The following is an 11,730-nucleotide window of genomic DNA, read 5'->3' as shown; positions in this document are numbered from 1 at the left end:
CTAAAGAGACGTAAGTAGGCCTATACCTCTGTGGATGTGTTTCATGTATTCAAGGAAGGAGTCTAACATGTAGCATAAATGCTTCCAACAGAACATTTAGTGAGGGGAGTATCATTTTTCATTGGAAAAAAAAAGAGAAAAAAAGAGAGAAAAATCAGTAGGAAAGTCAGTATGCCAAAAGGTTGGGTTTTTGTTGTTGTTGTTGTTGGTTTTGTTTTTGCTTTTGTTTTGTTTGCTTGTTTGTCGCAAATCATCATCAGGGAGAGAAGTCTGGAAAATGAAGGTGGGCAAATTCATCAAAATGAGCAAAAGTAGCAAGATTATTATCATTAATTGATCAGTTTTTTTCCCCTTATATAACCAGTTATACGTGTTTTGTTTGCCGTTTAAGTTCTGATTTTCGAGAGAAAAAAAAACCCAGCAACAATAGTCTTACTTGATGTTCCTCAAACAGGGATCAAAGCATTTAATAAATGAATATAAAATGTCTGAAAATCTTGAACATGTGTGTGTGTTCCTGTTTGTATCGAACGTGCGTGCGTGCATGCGTGCGTGCGTGAGTGAGTGTGTGTGTGTGTGTGTGTGTGTGTGTGTGTGTGTGTGTGTGTGTGTGTGTGTGAGTGTGTGTGCGTGTGTGCGCGCGCGCGTGCGTTCGTGTGTGTGTTTGCAAATCCGGATGCGCGAAATAATACCTGCCCCCCCACCACATCCCACCCAACCCCCGTCCCCGCCCCCAAAATAAAGAAATAATGTGAGATTTATCATCTCCATACATTTCATCAGAACACGAAAGACTGATATATTCCCTCGTTTCCGCCCTACACTCCATACACGCAGCGGTAATATCGTCTATACACTGAACATGCGCAGACGACAAATGAGCAGAGGGACTTCCGTTTCCGGGCGCGTGACACGTCTCCAGCGTTCTCTGGTCAGCACGGACCAGTTCACTGATCCCTAGATTATTAGTCATGGCAGTATGTTTTCCGGTCTTCCTCGTTTGGAGATTACAAGGATGGTGTCTATGGAGTTGTTGGTAGCAGAGAGGAATGGGAGAGACAGAGGGAGAGAAAGACACACACACACACACACACACACACACACACACACACACACACACTCACAGAATGAGAGCTAGAGCGAGCGAGCGTTTGTACTCTCTGCAGTTCATGTCAAACCATTTGTTGACACGTGCGGTTCGTCGGCTACCACCACAATGTATCGTTCTACGCATGCAGTAAGCTGCTTGGAGTAAAGTGTTAACAAACTTTGAAAAGAGCAACCTCAACATCAACATCAATTATCATTATACGCATCATCAAGAACTGACTGAGTACTAGGTGTAGACATTTCTCTAATACATAAATCTGTTTTAAAAGCATCACATTTTATTTTCTGAACACTTTCCCTGCAAGAGAGAGAGAGAGAGAGAGAGAGAGAGAGAGAGAGAGAGAGAGAGGCAGACAGACAGACAGACAGACAGACAAAGGCGTAGAGAGATACAAAGAAAAATCAGAGACTGAGAGATATATTGATAAACGGGTAGGGGAGGGAGAGAGAGGGAGGGGAGGGGGGACCTGACCAGCGTCGAAACTCTATAGTCAGCCAAGTCACCATAAATAACCCCAGTCTCTTAACTCAGTGTCGAATGGTTCAATGAATTATGGCGAGAGTAAGAGAGAGAGAGAGAGAAAACTCAAAACTCAGAACTGTTTTAATGTCATTAGCTTATCAGCCCTAATGACATGGGGGTACAATCAAAACAACAACAAAATAGTTCTAAAAAAAGATGGAACGACTATACAAAACATACCATTTTTGAACGACTATTCAAAACATACCATTTTTGAAATCTATTGATAAGGAATCTACATAATTTCGACCATCCAGTTTACGAAGTCAGTTACTTAAAGAAACAGTGAGTGATGTTTTTCTTCGAAAATTATATGCTTCGGCAATATACTTTGCCAGAGACTGGATTGAATTTTCCTGATGTATGTTACGTATACTGCACAGATCTTCATTCTTTGCAGAACATGTTTTAAAGACAGTACATTTTTCACGAATATCAGCGTACGCTTTGCAATGAAACAAGAAATGTAACTCATCCTCCTTTATAAAACCACACATCGGACAAGGATGGGTTAATTTGAAACCAATACTTGTGAGCAAATAATCCAAGAGATCTCAACCTAAACCTGGCTAAACTTATTCTATGCCACTTGTTGGTTACAACTGTGATATATTTTTCTATTCCAAAAACATTTTTAAACTGATTGAACCAACTGTATTTTTCATTTGTTTCGATTTCATAATGCCAGTCTTGCTTATATGAAGCTGTAAGACTATCTTTGAATTCAGAAATAAATCCGTTTTCGCATCCAACTCCCTGACACATCCACACAATTCCAAATCCATGTACTGTTAATATTTTCTTAACCAAATATACCCAATTTTTTCCTTCCCTCTCTCGTGTTCGTTTAATAACATAACATACGCTTGTTTACAAAGTCTCGATGCAGGAAGACTAATCAATTTTAACCAATATTTGACACATTTCACATATGATCTGATATATAATGGGTATCTTCCAGTCTCTCCGTATAACAGTGTTCGATGCATGCAGAGGTACCTTTAGAAAACGTTTGATAGCAAAAGTGTGCACTTTTTCGATATCTTTATTATCACCAAGTCCCCATACTTCAGAACCATAGGTCAACATTGGTTCGACTTGAGCATCAAAAAGTTTCCAGAAAATAGATGAATCCATGGAACCTAGTTTATGTAAGCATCTCAAAATTTCAATAACCCCTTTCTTTCCCTTCCTACATGTTTCTGGTATTGTGCTTGTCAAACTGAGTTTTGTTGTAAAGAACATACCAAGATATTTATAAATATTCGTTACTTTTATTTCATCGGTACCGTATTGCCATTTTTCAAGTCTAGATAGGTGGCCACCTTTCCTGAATACAATTACATTGGGTTTTTTTCAAGATTTACTTCTAAAAACTATCTGCTTCTTGTTTTAATGCAGTTAACTGATTTTGGAGTCCTATGGCCGTGCTAGACAAGAGAATCACATCGTCTGCAAATAACATTAGAAATATTTCGGGAGCTCCATGGATCATTTGAATTCCATGTTTACCTTTTTTGTTATTTCTACTGCCAGTTCATTTATAAAAAAGAAAAGAAAAAGAAAACATTAATGGACTTAGCAAGCAACCTTGCTTTACTCCTCTAGGACAATCAAATATATCTGAATACACACACCTGTCACGCACGCGTACCAAGACTGAATCATACACACCACGAACAGCCATATAAAGTTTACCATCTACTCCACTTTTACGTAACACATTCCATAGGTTATTTCTATTTACAGAGTCAAACGCCTTGCGAAAATCGACAAAGACAACATACAATTTTGTATTTTTAATAAATATGTTTGGACTAAGGCAGATAATGTGTAAATGTGGTCTATGGAGCTGTAACCTATCGAAAACCAGCTTGCTCTTCAATGGTCTTTTCTTCCCTTTCTGTCCATTTTGTCAATCTTCTGTTTATAATGTGAGTGTATACTTTACTGACAATGCTTGCGAGTGCGACACCACGATAGTTATCAGGATTATTCGGGTCTCTTTTTTGTGAATAGGGATAATAATTGATTCAGCCCATTCTGCAGGAAAAATTCCATCGTTAAATACTCTGTTAAATAGTAACACCAGAAAGTCAACAACAACTGCATTTGCTTGCTTCAACATTTCACTTAAAATTCTATCTGGGCCTGCACTTTTACCTGTTTTCAATTTCTTTATGCTATCTATCACTTCTTGTCTGCTTATCGGGTCATTAAAAAATGGTTTTTCAAAGTCACTAGCATCCTCAACCATCGCATCCTCCTGAACAGTATTTTCACTATTTTTAAACACATTAGAGAAGTGGTCGTGCCACTGTTCGATACTGATATTAGTTTAAACATATGATTTTCTGTTAAAAGGTCTTACTGTTCGCCAAAATGGATTTGAATCTTTGACTGAAGTTTTTAATTCATGTGATCTTAATTCCTCAAACTCGTGTTTCATGTCTTCTGTTTCCCTTCAGAAAGATATATTCCTTTTTTTTTTAATTTACGTAACTCTCTTTACGTTCTCTTTTATTTTGTTCAGTTTTACACCTTTAAAAACTTGTCAACAGGCCCTTGACATGTTTTCTTTTTCCTTCTACACTCATCATCAAACCAGTCATTGCATTCTTTCTTTCCTCTTCCAGCTGTTCGAATCATGCAAGCAGCAGCTCCGTACAATGCGCGTGAAAAAAGTTTAATTGCTTACATCAACAGTTAACATATCAAAAGCATTCTACAAACATTCCTTGAACTCATAGCTGTCTAACTCTTCCTTGTATACATGTACATTTTCTTCAGACCACACTATCCATTCTTCTCCTTTTTGATATTGTACAAATCCTTTCCCTGTACAAAACCCATTTTCAAAGTACAATTCAACGAGAGAGAGAGAGAGAGAGGGGGGGGGGTTGGGGGGGGGGGAGAGAGATACTGGGGATGGGAAGAGAGGAAGAGAGCGGATGAGAGGAGGGGTGTGGGGGTGGGGGTACAGATATAATATATATATATATATATATATATATATATATATATATATATATATATATATATATATATATATCCTGACAATACAGCAGGCCGCAAAAGATATTGTTGGTTACAATTCAACATTCAACTTACAACGTGGAACGCGTCTTGTTTCCACACCTGTGTACTATTTTCTCTTCAACTGTCTATGGGTATGATGCCTGTCTGTCTCCGCATGTTTGTCTGTCTGTCTGTCTGTCTGTCTCTCTATCAAGATCTTTTTATCTATTTTCTCTTTGTGTCTTTCTCTGCCTATATCTCTCTCTGTCGCTGATTTATCATTATGTCTCTTTCTGCCTCTGTCTGAGACCCCCACCCCCCTAACTCTCTCTCTCTCTCTGCCCTCCCCGTTTATCAATATGTCTCTCTGTCTCTGATTTTTCTTTGTACCTCTCTATGCCTGTGTCTGTCTTTGTCTGTCTGTCTGTCTGTCTGTCCCCCCCCCCCTCTCTCTCTCTCTGTCCCCTCTCCCCGTTTATCAATATCTCTGTCTCTGATTTTTCTTTGTATCTCTCTATGCCTCTGTCTGTTTCTGTCTGTCTCTTTCCCTCTCCCTCTCTATCTCCCTCCCTAACACAGCCCTTCTTGACAATGCACGTGGACCATTAACTCCCGAGGGGGGGCGCGTGTGGATTAGTTATGGTGCGCGAGCTGACCGCCAGTGCTTCGACGCTTGTTAGGTAACGTCAGAAGACTGGGAATTGCTGTAACTTCCCACCAATAAGGACCGTCCTATGAAAAGACTGTTTGTGGGTTTGGGGTGGTGAGGGGGTGGGTGGGGGAGGGGGGGGGGAGAAGTTTGCTGCCAAAAGCCTTGTTAAAATCTAAGAGTGAGCACCGAAAAAAAAAATCCCAGATCCCACAAAAAACAAAAGGGAAAAAGGTGAGTGGAGGGGAAAAAAATCTTGTTACCAGAATGTCGTCTTTGCCTGAGATTTCAAACGGCATTCTTTGTTTTTGTTTTACTGTGTTGCGTCGCAGTGTACTGCACTGTACTGTGCTGTCTTTTCTGCTCTGTACTGTATTGTACTTTACTATTATGTACTGTACTGTACCCTACTTTGCTGTACTGTACCGTGCTGAACTGGAATGTACTGTGGTCTACTGTGCTGCGTTATACTGTACTGTATGATAGGTTACTATTCTGTATTTGTATTTGTTTTTTATCACAACAGATTTCTCTGTGTGAAATTCAGGCTGCTCTCCCCAGGGAGAGCGCGTCGCTACACTACAGAGCCACTTTATTATTATTATTTTTTTTTATTAATAGTTTTTCCTGCGTGCAGTTTTATTTGTTTTTCCTATCGAAGTGGATTTTTCTACAGAATTTTGACAGGAACAACCCTATTGTTGCCGTGGGTTCTTTTACGTGCGCTAAGTTCATGCTGCACACAGGACCTCGGTTTATCGTCTCATCCGAATGACTAGCGTCCAGACCACAACTCAAGTTCTTAGTGGAGGGGGAGAAAATATCGGCGGCTGAGCCGTGATTCGAACCAGCGCGCTCAGATTCTCTCGCTTCCTAGGCGGACGCGTTACCTTTAGGCCAACACTCCATTGTGCTGTACTGTGCCCCACTTTGCTGTGCTGTACCGTGCTGAACAGGAATGTACTGTACTGTGTTGCAGTTTACTATTCTATATTGTACTGTACCCTATTCGATAGGAAAACAAATAAGATTCCAGGCAGAAAAAAACAAGGGTGGCGATGTCAGTGTAGCGACGCGCTTCTCCCTTGGGGGAGAGCAGCCCGAATTTCACAGAGAGAAATCTGTTGTGACAAAAAGAGTAATACAAAAATGCTTTACTGTACTGTACCGTGCTAAACTTGAATATACTGTTGGGTAGCACAGTACTGTGTTTTGCTGTGCTGTGCTGTGCTGTGCTGTGCTGTGCTGTGCTGTGCTGTGCTGTGCTGTGCTGTGCTGTGCTGTGCTGTGCCGTGCTGTGCTGTGCTGTGCTGTGCTGTGCTGTGCTGTGCTGTGCTGTGCTGTGCTGTGCTGTGCTGTGCCGTGCTACATCGCATCGTTCCATTTCCATCAAACCAGATCGCATCGTGTCGTACCGTACTGTCATACGATTCCCCCCCCCCCCTCCACACCCCACATCTCTCCCGCCCCCCCCCCCCCCCAACTCCCCGGCCCCCCGTGTGACTGTCAGACTGCTTTTTCCCTGGTGACACGACGTCACCACAGTACAGCGCCACCCACTGTTTTTTGTGGGTTTTTTTTTTCTTCTTCTTTTCCTGCATAGATTTCGTTTTGTTTTCTGCCTGTCATAGTGGAGGTTTTCTGCTAGATTTCATTATATTTCTGTCATGTCTTGTGATACTTGCTTGTTGCATAAGGGACGAACTATCGTCTCATCTGAAAGACTCTACAGCCAGAAACAAAATAACTGAAGACAAAAGAGGATGTAAAAAAAATATACGGAAAAAAAAGTAAGATCAGAAAAATATAAAGAAATTTCAGTAATACTGACCAGCGCCATGTTCAGGCACAGACTAGAAACAGCAACAATAATAATAAAAAATAAAAAAAATGTGTATTCCATGACCACGAAACAAAAACCTCTTCAAAATCAAGAAGTCAACATTGTGTATTCATTTGGTGACTTATCATGATGTGGACATTCTTAACAACCCTACACACGAAATTGGCGATGAAATAAAGCAAGAAAAAGGCTATAGGATTATATTTCCAAACTATGACGATCCTCTGTTCCAACTATAATCTCTTCCCTGTATTGAATTAAGAGAGAGAGAGAGAGAGAGAGAGAGAGAGAGAGAGAGAGAGAGAGAGAGAGAACTGTATCCTAAATTGTTTGACTTCGCACCAACAACACACTGGTTGGTTTCAATGGAAAATTGTTCCAGTTTTCAATAAAATTTTGATACGTATGCGAGACTATCCCGTAGCTAGAACAATGAATAGTACCTCCTCCTCCCTTCCTCCTCTTAGAAATGAAAGCAAAAAAGAAGAAAAAAAATCAAAAGAAAAAACAAACAAAAAGATGAAGAATTGTTCAAACGAAAAGTAAGAAAAATTTTACAAAAACTAATCAACCAACCAACCAACCAACCCACAACCCACCACCTAACTAACTGCCTAACTAAATAAACGATTTGATAAAACAAAAAAACAAAAAAACCCAACAACAACAACAACAAACAACAACAACAAAAAAACAACCCAAACAAACCAAAAAAAAACAACATAAAACAAAACAAAAAAAACAAAAAAAACAAAAACAAACAAACAAAAAAAACCAACTTACCGTGAAATATCCCTCAGAGCGCAAAACGCAGTCGCAGAGGTGTATGTGCTGTGGAGCAAAAAGATGAAAACAAACTGACAAGTTTGTCCAAACCCTAGAGCAACTCTTCAAAAGCAACAATGAAACAGTTGCCCCCCAACAGTGAAACTCAAACTGGTTTGCGTGATCTCGTCTTGATCTCTCTCTCTCTCTCTCTCACTCTCGCGTGCGCTCGAGTTGTAATGTGAACAATCATCAGAGAGGAGCTTTTATCTGTATCTGCAGGCGTGATTCCATTGGACGAGCCAACTGTACATCCATCTTCCAGAAGCGACGAGCATGCCTGTTGTTGGGACATTGATGATGGTAATGTGTTGGTGCGCAGGGGGAGAGGGTGGTGGTGGTGGTGGTGGTGGGGAGGGGGGGGGATCGCGTGCCGTGGGTGGGTGGGTGGGTGGGTGGAGAGTGTGTGTGGGGGAAGGGGGGTCAGGATGGATTTCTGTCCATGCCTTCGGTCACTCCTGTGTGTGTGTGTGTGTGTGTGTGTGTGTGTGTGTGTGTGTGTGTGTGTGTGTGTGTGTGTTTCCCTCTAAAATCTGTTTGTACACCCACACAATTGAAAATCCCGGTTGCATGAACGCGTTTTGAATAACAAGTGTTTTTTTGTGGATTTTATTTAGTTTTGTTTAGTTTAACTTGCTTTAGTTTAACTTAGCTCTTCCATCTCTGTGTCGACCCTTGTCTCTGTTTCTGTCTCTGTCTCTCTATGTTTCTGTCTCTTCCTGCCTTTGTTTCTGTCTCTCTCTGTCTCTGTCTCTTCCTGCCTTTGTTTCTGTCTCTCTCTGTCTCTTCCTGCCTTTGTCTTTGTCTCTGTCTCTCTCTGTCTCTTCCTGCTTTTGTCTATATTTCTGTCTCTGTCTCTCAATGTCTCTGCCTCTTCCTGCCTTTGTCTCTGTCTCTGTCTCTTCCTGCCTTTGTCTCTGTCGCTCGCTTTCTCTCTGTCTCTTCCTGCCTTTGTCTCTGTCTCTGTCTCTTCCTGCCTTTGTCTCTGTCGCTCGCTTTCTCTCTGTCTCTTCCTGCCTTTGTCTCTGTCTCTGTCTCTTCCTGCCTTTGTCTCTGTCTCTTTCTGCCTTTGTCTGTTTCTGTCTCTGTCTCTCAATGTCTCTGCTCTTCCTGTCTTTGTCTATGTTTATGTCTCTGTCTCTCTATGTCTCTGTCTCTTCCTGTCTTTGTCTATGTCTGCCTGTCTTGCTCAGTTTGTCTGCCTGTCTGACTGTCTGTCTGCCTGTCAGTCTGTCTGTCTCTTTCTCTCCCTCTCTTTCAAAATATGCAGACACACATTGCACACTGACATTACTGCAAAAAATATGCGCATTTCAGCTTCTGTTTCAAGGAGGAGAGAGAGAGAGAGAGAGAGAGAGAGAGAGAGAGAGACAGACAGACAGACAGACAGACAGACAGAAACAGAGAGAGAGTGTGTGTGTGTGTGTGAATGAGTATGTATGTATGTGTGTGTGTGTGTGTGTGTGTGTGTGTGACTGATCCACATATGCACTACACCACATACTGTTAAAAAACTGGATTATGGTTTTTCTCCCCCAAGAGATATGATCGGTTACATCATTAAATTGTACTCGGTGTCCCTTGATCGTGGTGTACAACAGGGAGTGGTTCATTGACATCGCCAGGACAGGACACCCAAAAGGTTCACAGGAAATGAAACTCCGTCGTGTTTGGCTTAACAAGAGGTTCTCTCCTTCAGAGAAAATTCCAATGGCTTCTACTTTTCGTCTACCCCATCCCCTTCCTTTTGTTTGTTTGTTTGTTTGTTTTCTAAAGACATGACCGCAAAGTCATAAAGGAAGACTGACTGACTGACTGACTGACGTACTCCTTTTCGCTCCGACTAGAGCATAAAATCCACCAAATGTTCTCCGAGTCATTTCGGTCTTCAGAGAGAGCCAGGCTGTGCCTGTATTGTATTGTATTACATTCTTCTATTGTATTGTATTACATTCTTCTATTGTATTGTATTGTATTACATTCTTCTATTGCATTGTATTGTATTACATTCTTCTATTGTATTGTACTGCATTCTTCTACTTCCTTGTCTTGGGCTGGATTCTGATAAACGTGTGTAATACTCTTTTCTTTTGTCACAGCAGATTTCTCTGTGCGAATTTCGGGCTGCTCTTCCCCCCCAGGGAAAGTGCGTAGCTAAACTGAGAACGCCGGCTGTATTTTTGTAATTTTTTTTTTTAAATGCCTGATTTGCTTTCCTATCAGAGTGGACTTTACTACAGATTTTTTTTTGCCAGGGACAACCCTCTACTCTTCCTCACACAGTTCTTCTCTGGCTGCTCACTGGTCTGCCTCTCTTGCGTTTCCGTGAGGCAGCGTACGGATATCCGATTTTATCCGCGTGTATCTGTCTCCCTTACACAAGGTACACAACTTCAAGTCGATGATGCTCACGCTACCGATTCAGCTAGCACACAGGTAAATAAAATGTACATTGGAAACCCAGACACTTCCTCGAAGAAGAAAGCACAGGGCCTGTCCTTATACCAATCATTTGACATGTGCACACAGCAGCAAAGACAGAAGAAATGTGCAAACACAAATTAGCTTTTATTCAAGACTGGCATAGCCTCTTTAATCCTGAATAAGCCACACAGAACACATGGACAATACAGAACAAATACATGGTTGCCTCGGTAGTTTATCCACTGGAAATTATACAAATAATGGGCCAGGAGACGATATGATTAACAAACAGTAAAGAGTGGTAACTCTCTCCATTACACAAGGTACACAACTTCAAGTCGATGATGCTTACGCTACCGATTCAGCTAGCACACAGGTAAATAAAAGGTACATTGGAACAAACCCAGACACTTCCTCAAAAAAGGAAGCACCGGGCCTGTCCTTATACCAATCATTTGACATGTGCACACAGCATAATTTCCGCTTGTATCTGTTTTTCTGCATTGTCAGGATAATGTTATTCTGCATGTGGAGCTTTATTTCACGTGATTGGGCGCTAGAGCGAAAGTCAACCCAAAAAAGGGGTTGTGTTGTCATACACATAATATACCGAGTTCTGCAGAACGTGCACAGAATCTGAGAGTCTGTTGTCTTCTTTTGGGATGGTCTCAGAAGGTGATTAATTGGATTCCCGTCCTGGCTGAGAACCGCCTACGCACTGCAAGGGCTTCCTGGACGGCCACAGCTGTGGGTGGACATGGACAGTGATGCTATAGATCCAAATGTCTGGGAGCGTGGGGAAACAAATGGTCACCCCCAGTACGAAACCTTGACCGTAACAGCTAGGTCATTAATCACTAATATTTACAGTTATCCAGATAATAGTGTCGTGGAGGAGTACTTGATTGATGCGCAACTGCCTTGATGCCACTCCTTCTTCACAGAAAAATGCAGGTTCTGGAGTGTGTTCGATGTCATTCTTACTCGCCTGTGTGTCCCCCCCCCCCTCTCTCTCTCTCTCTCTCTTCTCTCTCCCTATCTCTCTCTGTATGACGTGCTTACCAAAACGTGTTCCTGGCACTTCTTGAAATTGTGTCCTATCTATGTTTACCCCATCAAATAGGGGGCCATGGCTTTCAGGCATTCACTATTTCTCTCTGTCTCTGCTTGTCCTTCTCTCTCTCTCTCTCTCTCTCTCTCTCTCTCTCTCTCTCTCTCTTTCTTCTTTCTCCCTATCTCTCTCTGTATGACGTGCTTACCAAAACGTGTTCCTGGCACTTCTTGAAATTGTGTCCTATCTATGTTTACCCCATCAAATAGGGGACCATGGCTTTCAGG

At 41.6% G+C, this 11,730-nt stretch overlaps 1 long non-coding RNA gene across 1 annotated transcript in view; it reads right to left on the bottom strand.

Moving 5' to 3' along the window:
- Positions 1–8,165, bottom strand: part of LOC143298373 (uncharacterized) — a 16,189-nt gene extending 8,024 nt beyond the window's left edge. The window contains exon 1 of the long non-coding RNA XR_013057372.1: positions 7,927–8,165. This is a non-coding gene — a long non-coding RNA (uncharacterized LOC143298373). The remainder of the gene's footprint in view (positions 1–7,926) is intronic.
- Between the last annotated feature and the right edge of the window lie 3,565 nt (positions 8,166–11,730).

Source organism: Babylonia areolata, chromosome 23 (assembly GCF_041734735.1).
Source record: "Babylonia areolata isolate BAREFJ2019XMU chromosome 23, ASM4173473v1, whole genome shotgun sequence".
NCBI classification, from domain to species: Eukaryota; Metazoa; Mollusca; class Gastropoda; order Neogastropoda; family Buccinidae; genus Babylonia; species Babylonia areolata.
Note: the sequence above shows the minus strand (reverse complement) of the source record. Positions and strands in the feature narration are given on the sequence as shown.